We start from the raw sequence: 20,833 nt of genomic DNA on the forward strand, positions 1-20,833 counted from the left end.
TGTGTGTGTGTGTGTGTGTGTGTGTGTGTGTTCTAACGAGAGAGTATGTTTGTTCTCTGTAAATATCAGCGGGCCAACTCGGGTCTCCTCCCACTGTTTTGTTTACTGAAATAAATGACCCCATTACATCACTGGCAGGAAACACCACTCAACATGGATTTCATATGTGTGTGTGTGTGTATATATATATATATATATATAATTGTGTACATAATTTTTTTAATTAATCATTTTGTTCAACAGGATTTTTCCAAATGTAAAAAAAATAAATAAGTTTATCAAAAGTAACAGTAAATACATTTATAATATATTGCAAAATATGTATATTTCAAATATTTATCTATTTATCAAAGAATCCTCAATAAATAAATAAATAAATATATTTATGTATATATTTCCACAAAGAAAATTAAGCAGCCCAGCTGTTTTCAACATAATAAATGTTTCTTGAGCAGCATATCAGTATATTAGAATGATTTCTGAAGAATCATTTGACAACGATAGTGTATTTATTTACTTTATGCAGACTCCTGCTCTTTTTGTGATCAATTGAAGAGTTTCAAAAAGACAAATCGTCGTTGTAATCTTTCATCACAAACGACTAAAACAACTTTCCTTTTCGGATGACATCACCAAGCCCTCTTATTTTCCAGCCCGCCCCTCCGCCCTCCTGTCATACAAAGATCACTCTTCACAATCCGATCAATTCCTGATGCATAAAATCAAATCCCACCCACCTTCTTCTAGTTGAATATCTTGTTTCTCTTAAATGTGGAGGTAAAACCAGCTTCATATTGGCTTTAAATATCAGGCAGACTTAAAGCAATCTGTGGAACTAATTTCCCCCCAGAAATGTGTCACTGTCCAAGCCATTGTGTTTTTACATGCTGTAGTATATAGCACAGCTCTCTGTCTGTCTCAGTGTGCTGTAGCTATAGCATGGCTGAATTCTGCATGCCAGCCGTCCTGTCACATACAATTAAACCGAGAGTCTCTTGCTCTGCTTTTACACACTGTCTCCGATTTCAAAAAGGCACTGGAGAGAAATAGGCAACATTTTTTTTATTTCTCATGATGTATATGTTCTTGCAAGTTGTATATAGACTTGCAATAGAAGTCAGTGTGTCAAACATACAACTATCACCCCAGAGACTTTCATTGTAAGTACATTTATGGTTGCACTTTATTTGACAGTACGTGCAATTGCATGTACTTACCTGAGAAAGTACTGGGTAAAATAAGGTAACTACAGGGTAAAGGTTAGTTTTAGAGGTAGGTTCAAGGTTAGTACCTAGTTATTACCCAGTTATTGCAATTACATAAGTGCATAGTATGCATGGGGAACAGGGCTGTTAAATAAAGTGCTGCCCAGTGCCCAAATAATGTATGTTATTATTATTGTTCATTTAACGATTTCAACAAACCCCTAACCATAAATACTTGTTAACTTTATTTTGATGGTCCTTTTTAAAAATTCTACTAACTATAAGTAACTTTGCAACTACATATCAACAAGCAGTCATTCGAGTATTAGACTGTCTGCTTAATATCTGATGCTAGCCCAACAGTCATTCTACTGCCTAAAGTCGACTTATTCCAGTCTATTAACAGTCTACTACAGTCTACAGTAAGCTGACATGTTGTTGCAAAGTTACTTATAGTTAGTAGAAGGTCTAAAATGGACCATCAAAATAAAGTGTAACATTATACTTTGGCACATAACTTGTCCAATGTTGATTGTGATATAAATATGAATGAGAGAATGAATTTTAGTGCTTCAATTTAAACTTATTTCGGTTTATTGCCATTTCTAATTTTCATTTAGTTTGAGTTTTTCAACTAATATTTATATATATATAAATTTTATTTTAGCTTTATTTCAATTAAGAGAAATGTTTTTAAATACTTTATTTTAGTTAACAATAACAATACCTGAGCCACGTTGGGACTCAGTATTGACCAGTAACTAAAAAAATTAAAAGTTGCTAAAAAAAACACCCAGAAGACCTTAGCAACCATCTAGCAGTGCGCCTGTGAGTTTTGCATGATCAAGCACCTGACATTTTCTTAAAAAGTTTTTATTTCTGTAAATTTGTACTTTAATTTAACCCTGGATATTGCTTTATATGTAAATGTGTTCTCTCCCTCTCTCTCCCTCCCTCTCTCTCTCTCTCTCTCCCTCTGTTCTTGCACTTGTCCCTGTTTTGGTAGCTGCCCACTGGTGCATTTAATAAAATAAAACGGACTCGAGCGTGCTGTAGGCATGGTGAAAGGTGATAGCCAGATCTGCTTACTGTAAATACTGCATAAAACCCTAACCTCCGTCACACACAAACACACCGAGGTGACTGTGACAACGAACCCTAGACATCTTAAAGGACCACAGAACCTTAGAACGGTTAATTGTTCGCTCTCCAACAAGAATGGCTGTTTATCTTGTTCTGCTTCATTACATGAGAATAATCACAACATTTTGCTTCATTGCCTCAAGTGTTGAAACTGCACTGCAGACAAAAGGAGCGCGTGTGTTTGTTTGTGCAAGCGTGCGGGGAGGTGTTGCTAGTCCAAGGGGGTGCTTTCGGAGTGGGGAACGTTTTGCTGAGTCCTTCATCAGCAAGTCAAGTTTATCCATCTGGGTTGGCAGGTTTACTCTCTTGTCCCTAATTTTCTTTTGTCCTCCGGCAGGGCCTCTCTGTGCGACTCGTACACACTCACACACCTCTGCCTGGTGACCTGGAGTGTGTTTGAGCCTCTCACCGGTGCTTTTAAGCCAAGCAGCGAGCTGCCAGCTGACTAAGGCCGGATCCCTGTGCAGCCAAGCATGGACGTAAAAACAAACACATGTTGAATTTGTTCATTTCTCACTCAGGTATATCATATTGTCATACCGTGCATGCATAGATGTTATTTAAGATTTTTTTAAATATTGTCATAAACACATTTTATTTATTTATAGCATGTAAATTAGAAATTACCTGGCAATACAACATATACATATTTTTTATTATTATTACATATTACAGAGTTTAGCATAGAGCAACTAAGAAACATTGTATACATTTATATATATATATATATATATATAAATAAATGTATTACATTTTTCTTGGTTGCTCTATGCTCAATTCTGTAATATGTAAAAAAATATGTATATATATATATATATATATGACATTTCTTGGATGCTTTATTTTTTGTAAATATTCATGTAAAAAAAAAAAAACTTTTTTATTTTTATTTTGTTTGAATAATAATGTAAACCGTGACATTTTATACCGTGGATTAGCCTCCATTAGATATTCAGTGATCACATTTTGTGGGTTATTAACTAATCTGGCAACATTTTCCATGTCTGTAGTCAAGAGGAACTTAACAGTTTACCTACTGAAGCTCCTTAATCAAATTACTGATTGAATGATGGCGTTTAAAACCTGATTACATGCGTGGTCTGAGCTGAATTAAGACACTTGAACAGTTCCAAGGTCCATCAAACATTTGCAACGGCAATGTTTGCAAATATTAGGTTAAATTGGTCGTAAATGTCTAGTTAGCGTTTCAAGAGAGGACTCTCTCAGCTTTTAGCTTGGTCTTCTCGTGCTGTAATGGGCAACGGGTTTAGATAACTAGGCTCAATTGTATTCAGTCTCAATCAGTAATCTCTCTATTATTGAAGTATTAAGGGCCAATAATGGCTTCTAAGCTCTTGTGGGTGGCCGGTGGTAGCATCTAAAGAGCTTCGGTGCTGCTTCTTTAGGGCTGGCAGATCTTCTCGCAAAGCCACCACCTCTGAATGTGTCTGAATGCCATACCTCTCTCTGATTAAGTCCCCTGGCCTCGACCAGCCGAGCGTGAAAGATCAAATGTGCGAAAACAGAGGAGGGTCCATAGTGACGTGATAGTTATCTGTCCCAGTCAATGCAAGGGAGCGAGATAATGGGTGCACATGAAACAAGTGGGCAGCACTGACAACCCCGGACCTATTTGATCCTCCCCAGACCGTAAAGGGGGCTTAAGCCAGGCCCTGTTTCACATAAGAATACTCAGTGGATAATTAGCATACTCCTCCTCCCCTCCTTTCACAGGCCGGCTGCTCTATTGGGTTGGCACCGCTTTGGTGTTTGGGACTTCACCCTCAAATGACCGATTTGCCCCTTTGTTGACCTGATGGCCTCTTTAGCTGACCACTTGATTAAGAGACTTGGGCGTCCTGTCACATTGCCACAGTTCACCTTCTGGTTCTCTCTGGTGATGTGTCTATACTAGGGCTGTCAATTGGTTATAGATTTGAATCGAATTAATTAGTATCTATATCTCGTTCTATCGTTCTGTCTATCGTTCCATCGCTCTGTCTGTTGTTCTGTTGATTGATTGCTCTGTCTGTCACTCTATATATATTTTGTTCTCTGTCTGTCTATCGTCCTATCTCGTTCTATCGTTCCATCGTCCTATCTCATTCTATCGTTCCATCTGTCAGTCTGTTGTTCTATCTGTCGTTCTATGGAGCATTCGTTATGTCTTGTTCTATCGATCGTTCGTTCGTTCATTCTGTATTTCTATAGATCGTTCTTTGTCATTCTATCTATCTATCTATCTATCTATCTATCTATCTATCTATCTATCTATCTATCTATCTTTCTATCTATCTATCTATCTCTGTCGTTCTATCTGTCTATCTATCGATCGTTCTGTCTGTCATTCTATCGACCGTTCATTCTGTCTGTCGTTCGTTCTGTCATTCATTCTATCGATCGCTCTGTGTATCTGTCTATGTATCTATCTGTCGTTCTATCATTCTATTTTTCATTTTTTTTCATTCTATTGATCGTTCGTTATGTCCATTCTTTTAATCGTTGTCTGTGTCTATCTGTCGTTCTATCTCATTCTAACGATCGCTTTGTCTGTCGTTCTATCGATCGGTCTGCTGTTCTATCTGTCCGTCCGTCATTCTATCTGTGTGTTGTTCTATCTATTTATCATCGTTGGTTTATATATGCCAAACTGTCTTTGACTGTTACATTTCAGCATCTTGCTCCATGACTGTCACATTTTTGTTAAACCATCAAAAGAATGTAAGAAAGTCTCTAACATCTTTAAAAAGTAGTTGGAATTTATTTTTAAGACCCATTTTAAATTTATCTCACAAGATAAATGATTACTGTGTTGTTTGGAATTGCTTTTATTCCCTTCTGTTACTTTGCTTGCATTTTTAAGGCCGGTCTGTCTCGTTAGTTCCCCGGAGATGCATTAAAAACCTCTGCACCCACTAGCTGGCCCTCTCCAATACCACCTGCCTCCCTCTAGAACACAGCCGTGGCAGGCCAGTGCCATTTTAGCGAGTTACTTAGCTTCTGCTCTAGGGAGTTACCGAAAAACTAGACCACGTTAGAGCCAGTGTCCCCTCAAAACACTCCCTCAATGTCATTATTTAAATATCAGAAATGAAATTACTTTCTAAAGTTGTTTTTAATGCATGTGCTCTTTTCATTTTGTGTCTATACATCTCTGACCTGTCTTTCTATTCCCATTTCTAAAAAAAAAATGAAGGCATCTTAATGAGTCAGAGATAAAAAAGGCTCCATTTGACTAAATTATTGTCCTGAATCTCCAGCAAAGGGGTATAATCCTCAACTAGGCCAATTAGCGCAAGCCTGGGTTCACTATCCTCAGACAAGCCAACTGATTAGAGCTGACACCAGTCTAGTTCTCACTGCTGCAATGCCAGGTATGATGGGTCTACTTCAAAGAGCCTCCAGGCATCAGCAGGGCAAAGGATTGGAGGCCAACTTTGGCCGGCCCGCTAATCTCCCTGCTGCTAAAGCCACGGCGCTCCCCAGTACTCGCACAAAACCAGCTTACAGTTGCACAATCAGGAGGTATTAAGGCCTGGGTCTGAGTCATGCCAATTGCCTTTGATTTTCTGATCGTCTGACCGAGAGGATGGTCACACATCCTGTCATATGTTTTTAAGGCATGCCTATGATTATGTGGGCAAGAACTTCAGTAAAAAAACGGACACTGCCTGCATGCAAAGGATTCTCAAAAATAGTCTATTCTGGTGACATACAGAGGCAAAATTATGAAAATTGTGTCATGTCTGCCTAAAGTCTGGAACCCATAGACTTCACAAAAAATGGTTGCCTTTACTGCAGATGTCTTCAGCTGTTGTTTGTTTGTGGGTCTTTCTGCCTTTAGTTTATTTATTTAATAATTTTAAGGCAATGGGTTTCCTCACTTTTTAAAGTTACTTCAACTGATCACTTTTTACAGGTTTTTACAGTATACAAATCATTATGTCTATATGCAATGTCCCCATAAAACATAAAAACCCAAAGTGTGTGTGCAACCTGACACGTGATTGGCAGGTCTGTATTTGGAGTGGGTTCAGGTAAAGGCTGACTGCTGCTGAAGGGAACTTGTTCCCACTACTAATGGTTGCAATCTGCTGGAAGCTCAAATTTCAAGTAGGCTTGCAGGCCTGGGCCAGGTGAAGAAACACAATTGGCTGTGATTTCAGGCAGGTTAGCTAGTTATGGGAACAATTTCCTCTTAATCACTTCTTTGTTTGCCTTGAGGATTGACTACAAGTAGTCTGATCTCTTATCAGTGAAATGACGTATAAGGTTTGCCTTCCTCACTAAAACACGAATGTATCTTCTAGCTAGCGAATGCTAACAAAACTGCCAGAGCAAACTAAAGCAATTTTTCCAATTGTGAAATTGGAAAGTGTTGTTATATGCCCTAAAATAGATTCAAATTATATTAATATCACTACAAATCTTTCTTGTATAATGCCGAGCTTAGTTGTAGGTGGACGTACAGTAGCGTTCAGCCATGCAGGTACATTAGCCTGAGGCTACCTTAACTTCAGGACAGGTGAGCTATGTAAGATTAGTTTCTTCACACTCGAAGGGGGACTAAGGTTTGGCTAAGAATGTGAAACAGGCGTATAATTAAACTGTGCTTATGTAGTCAGAGATTGAAGCTAATGAGAAATTCTCATCACTGACAGGGAGAAAATCTGGACTACATGACTGGTTTCCAGTTATCTCAGCTCGATTTGCTTTGGAATGTAGCGCATACAGGTGTTGCCTTCCTCAGAGGTGTCACTGTTGTGATGCTTCTGTTGTCATTTTGAGAAACTTAAGGATTATTTGTTGTTTGTTTGTTTTTGTTGTACCAAAATTCCAGATTTGTCCAGCCAAGTGAGCACGTGTTTTTATGGTGCCTAAATCTACAACTTTGTAGACCAAGTTAAACAATATACTCAAATGATTTGAGTATTATCATTACCCATATATAAACGCATTTATTTCTAGTTCCATGTGTAATGTGTAAGATTCATCAAAAACCTTTTTAGACCATCAAGCTCAAAACATAGGAATGTCAGCAACTGGATTAAACGGATTCATATATTTATGAGGTATTTTGTGTAGTGAAATAGCAAACAAATTGTAAGTGGTTTCTGTTGTTGGAGGCTCCTGCTACAAGGCGAGCTGCTGGAGTCTAGGTCACCAGTTCAGGTCCTTGTCACCTGCAGTAGCGCTTTTATCTGAGCTGTTTTGTCAGATTCTGTCATGACATCTGTGCTCCTATTGGCTGCAATCTAACCTGAAACATGTTGGCATCAGCCTGCCAGAGGTACAGCGAGGGCAGAGAGATAGATGAAGGAAGAGAGTGGGAAGGAGGAAGATTGGTGGAGAAAGGGTAACTGTAAAGACGAGACAGCAAATAAGGACAAAAGTGGGGGCAACTAGGGGATTTGCGATTGTGGTAGAGTGAACTAAGAGGTTGTATTATGTTTATAAATATACATGATGGTGGGTTTATTGTGGCTCTTGTTATGCAAGGTGCTATTTTGAGTGCTGACGGCAAGATGGCTGCTGAAGTGATTACCGGTCAGTTCTAATTAAATAAAACGCGTGAATGAGTGAAAAACACTTGTTCCATTTTGTTCTTAGCCTACTTTTTCCTTACCAATTAATTTCTCGGTTAGCAAGCATTCCTGGCATTTTTAGAGGCAAGTGTTCTGTGAGTGTAATGTTTTTAAAGGATAATTCCGGTATTTAACACCTTGAGTCTATATTGTAGTTTGTTTTGGATGAACAAGAGTGGTGGACAACATTTTTTTGACAATGGTTCCTCTCTCTAGTTTTTGACTATAATAGAATTGGCCATGGACCCATTTAACATTGGAGTCAATGGGCATGTCCGAAAATGTCATTAAAACAACCTTTAACATTAGTTTTCAAAACTGTGCAACTCACCAAGTGATTAGTGATGTTAGTTGATGTTCCAGAAACAAAAAGTGTTGCAAAATACAGTTTACAGTCATAGTGCATATGCTTTATTTTAAGTGTTTGTAGGACTTTGAACTAAAATGTTGAAGAGCTTAATGTGTTCGGACATTTTTTTTTTTTTTTTGCTTTTCATGCAAAGTAGATAACTTCAAATTAACCAAAAAATGCTTCACTCAGAAGCAAATGTTCACATGTATTATGTAAAAAGAGTCTTTAAAAATTGGTAGACAGAAGTTGCCTTTTTGGCTACACTTTATTTTGATAATCACTTTAAACATCTATAAGTAACTTTGCAACTACATGTCAACGAACTCTCATGTACAAGCAGAATGTGATGGACAGTTGGTTGTTGTGGCATTTGTCCCACCCCCTCCTCCTCTGTGATTGGACGGCTAGGAAAAAAGTCACTGTGATGAGTACTGCTTTTTACCCAAAGTTGAACATTCTCAACTCTCGGCGACCAGTAAAAAAAACGTCCAGCGCTCAGCGGGAAATAGGCACTCAGCACCTTGTTGTATAGCCTCTGGAAAATTAGCTTTGGTTGATACACAGGCTTAGTATATATTAAGCCGACAGTCTACTAATACTGTAATGACTGGTAGTTAACATGTTGCAAAGTTACTTAGTAGAAAGTGTACTATCAAAATAAAGTGTTAGTGTCATTTCTTGCATGTTTATTTTAATGTCAGAGAAAAAATTGGCATTTCGAAAGGTCACAGGTCAAGTCTTTCCAGCGAGTAAACGTAACGTGATGTTTACCAAAATGATTGGTCACTTAAGTGGACGATAAAGACTGTGAAAGGATGATTATGATTTATGGATTATGATTATGATGATTATATTAGTATTACCAACAACTTTGTTAATAAGTCTTTCATGTTCAAGTATCAGTTGTGTAAAAACCTCTAGTGTCGGGTCCTGGCTGAATTTATTGTTATCAACATCCCAGGCATCATCCGCCCCCCTCTTGTCCGTATTCAGAGGGGGAAGTCCAAAGGTGGAATTTTGATCCAGGCCATAGAGTGCCATAGCCAGGAGCAATTCCTGCTTTGTCTCCACTGGCATTCGACTTTAAAAATAACTTTCCCACAGTTTGTGTCTCGTCCTGATATGGGCCGGTGCAGGCCAAGCTGTTTTGTTGCATGCAAGCTTTGGGGTTTTGCTCAGGGGGTTATGGGGAGCCCCTTTGGTATGCGAGTCAAATATAAATTCCCATTAGACATTACATTACATCCCATTACACCTGATAGGTTACCTCAAATGCTTTTTTGACACAAAGTAAGGCTCTGATATATGTGATTCGGCACTTGCTGTTCTAAAATGACTAAAAGGAATGAGAATTAACTGGCAGCAATGAAAGTATCACTCCTTTCCAAGTAATTATTGTTATATATTGTCAGCATTTAGTTTAGTAGTCCTATAATGGAAAAGAGTGCAGTTCAAAGCTGTCTTATGCGTCAATACAGTCTGATTTTGATTTCTGATTTACTTTTTTGTGTGTGTGTGTGTGTGTGTGTGTGTGTGTGTGTGTGTGTGTGTGTGTGTGTGTGTGTGTGTGTGTGTGTGTGTGTGTGTGTGTGTGTGTGTGTGTGTGTGTGTGTGTGTGTGTGTGTGTGTGTGTGTGTGTGTGTGTGTGTGTGTGTGTGTGTGTGTGTGTGTGTGTGTGTGTGTGTGTGTGTGTGTGTGTGTGTGTAGATGTATAATTTATATTTTCACATTTATAAATTTATATTGAAATTTACAAATAAATATAAAAAAATTATAGCTTTTATATTTAGGATTTATATACATTCAAATTAATTATTGTTATTATTTATATATATATATATATATATATATATATAGAGAGAGAGAGAGAGAGAGAGAGAGAGAGAGAGAGAGAGAGAGAGAGAGAGAGAGAGAGAGAGAGAGAGAGAGAGAGAGAGAGAGAGAGAGAGAGAGAGAGAGAGAGAGAGAGAGAGAGATTTAAATATTGTTAAAAATGTGTTAACACTTTTCTTAAGCATATAGTGTAGTTGCGCTTTGAATCAATTTTAATTTGTGATAATACAATGAAATACAAAAGCAAGAGAGAACCATTGAGATATTAATAACTGATTATGTTGTAGTCAAATGTTTTTTCCTGTTAGGAAAAATATATATTTTCCCCATATTTTTCCAAACATCACTTTTTGCCACTTCTCTGTGTGGATTGTTGTGTGTTTATATATATATATATATATATATATGTTTACACAAAAGCCTACAATAATGACTTTAAAATGAGTTTTTTTGTGCATCTCTAGTGGCGGATCAAGCAGTGACCATCAGGTCCAAACCCCACAGGTAGCCTTTCAGAGAGGTTGTATAGAGATGTACCAGAGCACAGATAATAAGTATTGATCACCGAAGAATGTTCCTTTTTGTTGTGGAAAGATTGTTCACAGCCAGGCATAAAGAGTAACACTACTTCAAAAAAGGGTGTCTGTGTAAGTAGGTCCGCCTTCTATTTTGTGGAAGATTTTTGAGCCCCATTGTAAGCTGAGGATGATTTTAAATGTGTGGCTAAGATAAACTTTCCCATTGTCATTAATGAGGACGGCTAATACTGAGTGACAAGTGCATTTGGAGAGGGAGAAAAAAGAGCCGTTAAATTTGTCAAAGCAGATCATTTCAACTGAGCAAACTTAAGGCCTTTGGGGGGGGGGGTTTATTCTCATGAAGCCATAGCCTTGAACCATTTAAAAAAGCAAATAACAGAAAAAGCTAAGAAATGCTGGAAGAATCCTGTCTTTTTTCGCCGTGTCAAGAGAAATTAGTTTTCAATTTCATTTTGGCCCTGCTGAAATCTGTTAGGCCTGAGGTGTATACCTTTTTGGACCCTTTTCACATTTCTGGGGTTTTTAAAAGCGGAAGTCGTCGTGATGTGAAATTTGCTGTCACTCCTTCCGCTGTTGTATTTATTTATTATTTACATATTTATTTTGTAATTTACCACAGAGTAATATAAGTCAATCTCAATGACAACCTCTTTTCACTTTTTTTGAATTTCCATTTGATCTCGTACATAGTTCTTTACTCTCCCCCATGACACCTCTGAGGCTTTTCTCCAGTTTATGCCAGTCGAGCCACAACAGATGCTAATGAAAAAGCCACTTTGTCCCTTTTAGCATCTCTCTGCCACATTTCCACAGCTCCCAAGTCTCTGCCCGTAATTCAGTCTGTTAGGCTATTCATGTGATAACTATCTGAGGAGATAGTGCTACGAGAGACTTCTTGCGAGCAAGCCATTCCCATCACTTTTGCTGAGAGCTGTCCGATATCAAAATAAGATGTCTTATTTAATCTCAACTTTTTTTTCCTCCGTGAAATCGTGATTTCGAACAGAAATGCTAACCAAATCAACCCCAGCACTACTTTTTATACCGTCTCGCCTTACCTTTCATTCCACAGCTTTGAAAATTGATGCCTATTTGGCAGATGCCAAAGCTCTTAGCCGACACATTGTGCAAGAAAATATGACAGGTCTTAATTATCAGTAATGAAGCAGGAATAAGCTGCACACTTAGATATAATATACTAAACGACCTTTCGGGGGCTAGGAGTGATGATTAAAGGTATCCGTTTCATGAATCATGCCTCATTTAGTCGCTAGTCTTTTGTGTTGGCTAATGAGCGCAGAGCAAGGTTTTTAAGTTGGACGTGTAAATGGTTGGAAAGTGTAAAAGCTGATTAAACTGATTTAGTGTCTTGAGACCGGTCGAACATTACTTTAGCTTAGAGGAAGCTGCTAGCCGTCTTTATCACAGGTTTCTTGTAGAGCTGATAAGGACTCTGCTGTCTCATGCTGTTTATTTTATTAGCATATTCCGAGATTAGCATGGGCTAGGGAGAAAAAAAATTACTTAGCTCCTTGTTTTCATGTAATGACAGTCTTTATATGCAATATACATGTATTATTATTGTGTAATTTACACCCGACTCCGTGCTATAACTGACTGTGCCTTCAAATACACCTGGGAAACTTTCAAGTCATGTCAGAATTATTGTTTGACACATGAACACCAACACAATATTCACATACAAGTGGGAGACTGGATTTTCTTTGAGATTTTTTGTTGTTGAGTTAAGGCCGTTTCAGTGAGAGAACCAAATGTGTGATTTTTTTAATTATTATTTACAATAAAATTAGCTAAGTTCGTTGCATGTACAAAATATGACTGTATTGTCATATAATGTACAATTACATTAATAACGATTCAGTTTACAGCTCCTTGATAAATTGAAAACACATCTGCTTTTTATTTTGTAGAAATTATTTTTTAAAAAGTATAAAGCAATAATATTGTAGAAATATTTTTTTATATTTTTTGTCAAAGTAGATATGAAAACCTTGCTGTATTTTTTTGTAGAATCACCAATTTGCTCCTACCCAAGTGATTTGAACGCACCTGACATCATAATTACGATTTAGGTAAGATTTATCAATTACAATTATATTTAGCTCGGTTAAGCTTCAAAATTTCTTAGAAAATGTTTGAGGTTTAAAGCTATGGAACCTTGTTTCCGCTATGGCATAAAAAAAAATCACAAAAGGTAACTACATGTGGCAAGTTATAAAGTCACGATTGCGAGATATAAAACTCCTAATTGTGACAAAAAAAAGTCAGAATTGCGAGTTTAGCTTTTCTAACAAGGTTCGTTGATAAGGGAAGAAGAAGGCGGGAACCGGCAAACGATCAACGTAACTTTAATATCATAAAATAAACCGACAACAAAACGAAAGTAAAGCGGCAGCCCATCATGGACGACTGCTGCATAAAGCATAAACAAAACACAAGGCCTGGTCCTCTCTCTCGTCCTTCACCGTTGTCAGTCCTCCAGAGAAACTCGAGGCCGTTGTGGCGCGCAGGTGACACTCCGTAACAATCGCTCGCTCCGTTCTCACGGCTCTTGGGCTTGCACTCCTTGCCACAGCGTTATTTCTCGTAATACCTTTATTTCTCACAATTCTGACTTTACTTCTTGCAATTCCAAGTTTATAACTTTCTCTTTTAATTCTCTTTTATCCCAGAATTGTGAGTTGTTAACCCACAATTGTGAGTTATCAAATCCGAATTGTGAGATAATTTCACAAAAAAAAAAAATCTGAATTGTGAGATAAAAAGATGCAATTACCTTTCTTATTTTTTTTTAATAACATGGCAGAAATAAGTTCCGTTCCAAAAACAAGAAGACGTGGGATGCTACATGACTTGCTAAAGCTCTAAAGGTCTGGAGGCTTGAGTGTGGGGCTGTGCTGTATAATTCCCTCAGTATCTACCTCCAAACCACCCCCATCAGCCCCAGCTGCCTCCACACGAAGATGCCAAAGGGTTCAGCTGTGGCTTTGGGTAACCAGCATGAAGCTTCGCAAAACTCTTGGTAGTTGCGTGCAACTCACTGACTGAGTGTACAGTCTCTTTTAGTTTTAATGATGTGTGCCAGTGTCAGTGTAATTCTGTATATGATGCAGAAGATAAGGATACCTATGTTTATTTTTAAAGGTTTTTCTCCTTTGCAGTGTAAAAAGACAACTTTGATGTTGCAGTCCGTTAACTCGCTTAGAATATAAAGCAATGAAAATATGGTAATATAGGTAATATGGTATGCTATGTTAATATAGCATTCATTCATTTTCTGGCAGAACAATGTTGTTTTTCATTACTGGAAAACACTAGCTAAACAATTAAGCCTGCGTTGATTAAGATGTAAATTCTTTTTAATTAGAATGTAAATTCTTACATTTATATGAAGACATCAACTGTCAACGTTCCATGTGATATGTTTTTTTTTTTTTTTTTGTTCAGCCCACCGCCTGAATGAAGCTTTCATCGTTCATTTACGATGCTAAAACAATTTTGCTCTCCCTTTTGTTCCTCGATTCCTGCGTTCCCTTTTGACATTACTTTTGTTTGTATTGGCGCTCGCATCCCGTGCAGTAGTGCCTTGGGACTCCAAGGAAATTTGGAATGAAAATTGAGTTCATTCAGTGTGCACCAATTACTTCTGCTGAATATTTCTCAATGCAAATCAAGCCTGTGCTCATGAAAGGTCCACATGTATTTGAAATAATTAATTTTCTCCTCTTTGGGAAGCTCGCAACAGTGCTTCTAATGTTTTATTGTGCACACACAAACATATTCATTGACAGCCATGTCAATATTTCTTTTTTTCTGTCAATTTGATTTCCATTTTTAATTGTGGGGTGTGTTTCATAAAGTAAATGTTAAACAAACGAGCAAAAATTGGCTATCTTAGATGCTCTGGGGACCAGTGTCCGTTTTAGCCAGATCTGAATTAGGATTATTTGGATAAGTTAATGGATGTTGGCTGTCTCAGGCTTTGTTTTGTTGAGCTCCGTGCACGTGTTTAGGACAGCGAGTGGGGAGGTGGTGTTGACTCTCTGGCTGAACCCTGGGCCCGAGCTGGAGAAGGAGAGCCCCGGGGCGGACGGCCCGATCAGGGTTAATCTGGGCTGGGCTCCTTCTGGAGCTGACGGGGTGAGAGCCAGAGGCAGGCGTCCTTGCTTTCCTTCATTGTATGTGGCCTTATTTTTTGAAGCTGTAAAACTGTGTGTTATGAGTTGTTTTTTGTTGTTGTATATATTAATGTAATCCAGATGGATGGATTCCAGCAGATTTTGTGCTCGCACCCAAAGTGCGTGCACATAAAAGCCTCTCAGTACTAAATTGAGTTCTTTTTCGCTGCTTGTTGTGCAATAATGTCAAAATGCCGGCCTTGGCGAGTATTCACGTAAACACAGTCAGTTAGGTTTAAAGTGAATGGTTGAGAAAGAAAATGCATGATTAACAGTACAATAGATCCGTGTGTTAGGTCTTAAAGTGACAACAGCTTAAAGTCCGCGTGAACCGGAAGTTGCAAACGACTTTTCTCAAGTGTTGTGACGCATTTCCGTGTGAAACGGAATATTGAACAGAGGGCAGGGTTTTACTTCAGCGCTCCACCTCTCCATCTCTCGCCCATAGCAGAGTAACGGTTTGAGGGGAGTGGTTAAGCGATTAACCAACCCAAGCCGTCAAGCCTATGTCATCAGAAAAAGAACCATTCCAGACCCGGAAGTAACTTTTCAGACTTTGATTAAAGATAACTTCGGCAAACTATTTTTTTCTGTGTATTAACTTGCACGGATTAATTGTTCACCACAAGACTAGTAATATCCGCTAACAAAGTAAATAGGGTCAATTTTGATTTCATGCCGACTTTAATATACCAGCTTCCAAATTATGAGATATTATTAAAAAGATCTATACGGCAGTTTTTCCCCATGGTATCGATGTCAAAATTTTGCAGAGTGAAAAAGCTAAGTTGGTGGTTACTTTGGAAAATCACTAGCCACAGTGGAGGGTGAGCAAGGATGGATGGAGGATAGACAGATAGATGGATGGATGGATGGATGGATGGATGGATGGATGGATGGATGGATGGATGGATGGATGGATGGATGGATAGATAGACCATGATGACCATTTGATGACCATGTTCCTTCTGATGATACTCACTGCGGTTTATCTGATCTCATTTCTTGGTTGAGGATGTTGCAGTCTCTCATTTCTTTTTTATGCGCGTGTGTGTGTGTTTGGATGTGGCACAACCTTGTTCTTGCTCTTCCAAATCCCTCTCTGGCCCCTCTAAGCTAACTTGTTGACTAATAAGTTGTGGCTCTTTTCTCCTCTCGGCACTTGGTTCAAGACAACTACTTGAGACGAGAGGGGAACATTTATCCTAGAGGCCACTTGTGGCTACTCAAGCAGAAAGCCGTAACGTTTCTCTCTCTCTCTCTCGTTCTCTCTCTCTCTCTCTCTCTCTCTCTCTCTCTCTCTCTCTCTCTCTCTCTCTCTCTCTCTCTCTCTCTCTCTCTCTCTCTCTCTCTCTCTCTCTCTCTCTCGTTCTCTCTCTCTCTCTCCGCAGCATTCCACATTTTTAATGAGTTTCTTCACAAACACTCTAGGGCCGCCTGTTCTCTCTCTAGTACTGGCTAAAAGGGGATTTGTCCTAATTAAGAAGGTTGGACATGTATGTGATAGCCCACAGTACCCACACATTACTTTTTAATCACCTTTAGTTCGCAAAACTTTCGGAAGCCAATGATGACCATCGTTTTTATACATGTATATTTTACATTTTATTTGTTGTTGTTTGTTTTCCAGGTTTAATTGCGTCCAATTTGGTGACTACATTATCACCAACTGAACATATATGCAAGCTCTCTCTCTCTTTCTCTCAAATTCAGCTTTCAAAGGGCTTTTTGTTTCAAAGTTTTTCAAGTCTCTTGAAGTGAGATTACCCCTTCTTGTTTGTATTTGTGTGTCTTTCTCTCTCCCTCCGTGAAAAGAAGCGGTCCCTCATCTGTCCCTCCGCAATTACCCCACGGTACTCCTCCATGCGTGCGACGACGCTTTTGAAATGGCCCTCTTTTCTCTTTTCGAGCTATATTTCATTGTTGACGCTAGTGGGCTGTGTCTATGTATTTAGAGGGTAATTGGTGGGAGATACAAGGAGCCAGTGAAGTACATCCACTTATCTCACTTCTCTTTTTTTAGCCCGCCCCAGCATCTCGGTGAGCGGGACAAAATGCCCATAATGTCTGTTTTATACCTAGGTGGACAAACACAATCAAGGGCTGGTTCGGCATTGTCCCCGCCGCTGTTTGAAATAGTCTCCGAGTGCATCATTTGTGCCAGGGCTGGCTGCGGGCCCTCCAAGACGGCAACCTTTTGAAAAAAACCCTCCCTCCCATCACTGAATGGCATAATCTAATGATTTCACTTACACCTCCCTTATTTAACACTGTCATGGAAAGCAAGGAATCAGCCATTTATAATTTACATGTCATTTGCTGCCTCATATTGTGTGAAATTTAATTACGGCCCCGCTCCGATTGTGGCCGGTGCTCGTTTGTCTCTGGCGGGGCTCACAATGCGGCATTGATGTGAGCCGGGGCGGCGCTGGCTGTGTCTCTTTTTATCTCATCACCTTCTGCTGTAGCCTTCAAGTCTGCTTGGTCCCTTCCTTTCAGGCCTTTGTGAGGAAAATGAGAGAAGTTGACCCCTCATTTTCATTTAAAAATCCAAAGGCCGTCATATAAAAGATTCACGTTCTTTTGAAAGGATCCCATTCAGGGCTTTTAGTACAATGGAATAAACTGATATTTTTCTGCGCAGAAAGCGATTACCGCTCTTAATCGTGCCGTAAAGATTTGCCGAAACTTTTGACTATGAGGGAAAGCGGCTAGTCACAGGTGCTTGACTGACTAGCGCAGACGTTGTTCGGCGTTTAGTGACGTCAAACAACTTTGTGTGTGTGTTTATGTGAAGGAAACTTAAAGGGAGGGAGGGTTTCTTTTCGGGGCTCCAGCGTTCGGAATCTCTAATGGCTTATTATTCAACATTTTAGTCAGTTTCTGAAAGTTTCTTTTAAATCAAAGGCGCCGCCACGCTGTAATTGCAGGCTGCTCGGCCTCCTGCGGAGCGATTCATATGACTGTAATCCACCTGACAACTCAGACTCTGCTTTGAGCTGGCAGCCGGCCCGTTTCTCAGCCAAACACTAAAGTCTGAATTAGGAGGATGAAGAGGATAATTATTAGATTCAGAAACAGTTTCCCAGCAAAGAAAACTGTTATTCAGGGCTGGGAAATGTGCGTATGACATTCATTGTAAAGAGTGGTTTTGGGCTTTGGTGTATGATGTTGCAGTGAGGAAAGGTTTACTGAAAACAGCAAGCTGGAACGCTAATGGCCGAGGCCTTTGTGAAAGGGTGTTGAGAGATACAGAAAGGGAGAGAGAGAAAGGGTGAAGGAGCGCTGCTTGGGGTTGGATTACAAATCAAAGATTGCTGAAGTGGAATAACAGCATTCCACTGAGATTTTGATGCTCACACATCCATTACTCAAAATACTTTGCAACACTTTTACTCATCCTGCACCAAACATTGATTCACTGTATTTTTGTTAAAATTTGAATGTGAAGCTTTGGTCACATACATTATTTATTCGCAATTGTAGATGTTGCATGGTTCATAAAAAAAAAGTATCATTTCTTTATAAACAAATTACTGTTTCCAAACAGGTTTCCTGTAGTAACACTCCCATAGTTTGTGATTGGATGGCAAAACAGATAGCCCCGCCCAAAACTCACGCCATTGGTTGAGCCACCGTTGCTATACTGTGGCTGGTCAGATGTTTATACAAACAGCACAATGTTTTGATAGCACCACTACAGTTAAAATGTTTGGGTTCAGTAAACATTTTTTATTTATATACATTTTATTCATCAATGATCTGTTAAATCATTCTGAAAAAAATGCAACACCGTTTCCACCAAAATATTAAGCATCACAACTGTTTTCAGCATTGAACTTGAGCACCAAATCAGCATAGCAGAATGATTTCGGAAGGATCATGTGACACTGAAGACTGGAGTAATAATGCTGAAAATTCAGCTTTGCATCACAGGAATACACTAAATTTAAACAGAAAATCGTTATTTTAAATTAGGAAAATAGTTCACAATACTAGTGTTTTTACTGTATTTTGATCAAATAATTGCAACCTTTGTGAGCATTACATCTTTTAAAAAAAAAAGACAGACCCCAAACTCTAGTGAATGGTATTGTGTAACTGTTGGTAGATATTAGGCTAGAATACGAAAAAGTATTTTAGTTCAGAAAAAATAGCATTACCTTAAAGGGTTAGTTCACCCAAAATTGAAAATAATGTCATTAATGACTCACCCTCATGTCGTTCTAAGCCCGTAAGACCTCCGTTCATCTTCGGAACACAGTTTAAGATATTTTAGATTTAGTCCGCCGAGAGCTTTCTGTCCCTCCATTGAAAATGTATATACAGTATACTGTCCATGTCCATAAAGGTAATAAAAACATCATCAAAGTAGTCCATGTGACATCAGTGGGTTAGTTAGAAGTTTTTGAAGCATCGAAAATACTTTTTGGTCCAAAAATAACACAAAATAAGACTTTATTCAGCATTGTATTCTCTCCCGGGTCTGTTGTCAATCTGCGTTCAGGACTCCACAGTAACGCTGCTGGCGTAGGGCGCTGATGACGTGTTATTATCCGGTGCGCCCGAGCTTCGTTTATAGACTGAGGGAGACGCACGCTATATTCAAGCTATTCTACATTGTTTGCGTGGATATCATTTTTTTCTATAAACGAAGCTCGGGCGCACCGGATAATAACACGTCATCAGCGTCTTACGCCAGCAGCGTTACTGTGGAGTCGTGAACGCGGATTGACAACAGACCCGGGAGAGAATACAATGCTGAATAAAGTCTTATTTTGTGTTATTTTTGGACCAAAAAGTATTTTCGATGCTTCAAAAACTTCTAACTAACCCACTGATGTCACATGGACTACTTTGATGATGTTTTTATTACCTTTATGGACATGGACAGTATACTGTATATACATTTTCAATGGAGGGACAGAAAGCTCTCGGCGGACTAAATCTAAAATATCTTAAACTGTGTTCTGAAGATGAACGGAGGTCTTACGGGCTTAGAACGACATGAGGGTGAGTCATTAATGACATTATTTTCATTTTTGGGTGAACTAACCCTTTAAGTAGCCCTGAACATCATCTTGAGTGAACATTTGGGGAAAATGTTACAAGGCTATTCAGATTCAGTGACACATTGACACTTTTGTACTTGAAGATGTATGTAATGATTTCATAACCTCAAGCTAACAGCAAAAATAATGCTTATTGGTTTTCCCATTGGGAAAATTAAGCATTGAGGTGTTAAACACCATTGAATCATTATGCAGAATCTCATGAATGAAGTCTCGCTTGCCAGTAACGTGCAATATTCTTGGTACAGCTAGCCATTTTACAATGATCGTGCCCAACAAATGGCAGTCAAAAAGGGACACTGTAAATGTGTTTTCTGTATGTGCTGGAGGGTTTGGACTTGTCACAATCACTTTAGTGTGTAGTCACCAATCCCTACAGGAATATACTGGTTTAAATTTGCAGAGATATTGTAGGTTATGACAAAAATGGATGCTGTTTTTCCTTAAACTATTTATAATAATGCTTTTATCTATTTATCTAATAATGCCAAATCATCCTTCCATAAAGAGTTTTGTTGTGAAAAGAATCAGGCAGTATCATGCAAAAGAAATGTTACATTTATTTATTTATTTTTCTGGTGAGGATAGTGGCAGTGTGAATATATTACCCAGAAGGCCATTGTTTGGCCTCAACTGGTAAAGTTATTGAACTGTTGAATCCTTTGTGATCTCTGTACGGTAACTTCTGTGTTGTTGAAGTGTATGCCTTTTAAACAGACAATTATTAGCTTTTGTAAGATATTGATTGCAAATGCTTTCAGAAGTATAATATAATACTTATTGTCTCCTAACAGGGGCCGGTTGCATAAACTGCTAAGAGTTGTCTTACAAGTTAGTCATATAAGTGTTAGTCATATAGTTACATAAAAGTGGAGATTGATCTAATTTGATACTAAAAAGTAAGA

At 38.6% G+C, this 20,833-nt stretch overlaps 1 protein-coding gene across 8 annotated transcripts in view; it reads left to right on the plus strand.

Annotated features, from left to right (window-relative positions):
- The window catches only part of LOC306993805 (uncharacterized protein), an 88,539-nt gene that overhangs the window by 23,367 nt on the left and 44,339 nt on the right, over positions 1–20,833 (plus strand). The gene's annotated exons all lie outside the window — the stretch shown is intronic.

Source organism: Phoxinus phoxinus (genome assembly GCF_949152265.1).
Source record: "Phoxinus phoxinus genome assembly, chromosome: 25".
Taxonomy (NCBI): Eukaryota; Metazoa; Chordata; class Actinopteri; order Cypriniformes; family Leuciscidae; genus Phoxinus; species Phoxinus phoxinus.